At 40.9% G+C, this 1,539-nt stretch overlaps 1 non-coding gene across 1 annotated transcript; it reads left to right on the forward strand.

Moving 5' to 3' along the window:
- Positions 1–1,432: 1,432 nt before the first annotated feature.
- Positions 1,433–1,539, forward strand: LOC129553439 (U6 spliceosomal RNA). The gene has a single exon (XR_008685464.1). It is a non-coding gene; the product is annotated as a U6 spliceosomal RNA (small nuclear RNA).

Consider the following 1,539-nt stretch of genomic DNA (forward strand, 5'->3'; position numbering starts at 1 on the left):
ATGGCTAATCCGTTATTAAGACAATAACATTGAGATCTTGGCCAGAGGACAGATCTCCCATGCTGTCCTGGCAGGCGCTGGTGAGTATTACCAGCTGATTGGCCACAGGCAAAGTTGATTTTGTACAGAGATGGAAAAAGGTGTTGTGCCAGGCAGGCAGATCTAGCAGGTGCCTGAAATCCATCAAGTCTGGAAGACTGGGGTTTAGATGGCAACGTTTGATCCAGAACCCAGTGTTCTTTTGGACATATGCTTGACCAAGCAGAGTGAAAGAAAATCCCATGAAGAATGGGTGGAGGACAGAAGAAGACCCTGAAGACAGCATGGCTGATGGGTCTGAGGGCTAAAGACATAAGAAGGATGGACAAGGACAAACAAGCAAGCTGTTGGGTCCCCAAAGCTTATCTGAAATTTCCTATGCAATTCTGCCTCTTGCAGAAAATTCCCGTCATCTCCAGCCCCTCTCCCTCGATCTCTAACTAATAGTGATTCAATGAGTCAGCTAGGTTTGCTGTCAGATTCTCAGACAGAATAAAGGTCAGATGGGTTCTGAGGGGGAAACAAGGAAGGGAAGCCTGAGTTGCCTTGCTAGAGAACGTCTGGAATATTCCATTACTCTTGGCAAAAAGATATATAGACTTTCTCCAGAAGAGGCCAACTTTGTGATCTAGTTGTTAGTATCCTTTTGATCAGTCCTTCTAACAATATGCCAGGTCCACAATATGATTTTCACAAAGCAGAGAGTTCTAAAATGTTAAAGCAAGAAAATACTTAGGGATCATTTGGTCTAGAGGTTTTTGAACTTTTTCTCTTTTTAAAGCAGTGCAACATTTTCTTCAAAAGAGATCAAAGCAAGAAGTCCAACATAAAGTCATTTATAAATGGAACAGCTCTGGCTATCCCCAGCGGCTCTTCTGAAGCATCCCGGTAGAAAGGTGAACTGATTTTGTTAAATTCATCTAGGCTGGGGAGGGATTCAGCAGACCCCAGAGTAAACTGGTCTCTCATACTCAGTCCAATAATACTCTGTTCACTGTACTATGTCATACTGGATACTGATCTGACAACCCACAAAGCTAAGATACAGAACTTCTGGCCCATAACTGTAAAGTTATGGAATAGCCGGTCAATAAACATTTTTTTTTTCTTGTTATATTCCGAGGAGCAAAGATGAAACCTGTGTAGCTAAGGTTTCTTGCAGACCTGATTCTGGGGACATTGAAAGGACTAGGAGTTCACTGTGCTGGGTGGAAATTCTGCTGCTTAAGTCTTTTCGTGTGATATTGATTCTCTATTATGTTGCACCCATATCTTTATTTTTAAAATTCATGGTACATATGAAGAAGTTTGTACAATATCTACATACAGTTTAACAATAAAAATATGAATATCTTGGATCTCTCCCCAATCCTGCTTAAGAATGAGAATATTTGTGCTCACTTCAGCAGCATATGTACTAAAATTGAAACAATACAGAAAAGATTAGCATGGCCCCTGCACAAGGATGATATGCAAATTCATAAATCGTTCCATAGTTTC

This window comes from Moschus berezovskii, chromosome 18, assembly GCF_049115385.1.
Source record: "Moschus berezovskii isolate FMDL1 chromosome 18, NW_MosBer_1.0, whole genome shotgun sequence".
NCBI lineage: Eukaryota > Metazoa > Chordata > Mammalia > Artiodactyla > Moschidae > Moschus > Moschus berezovskii.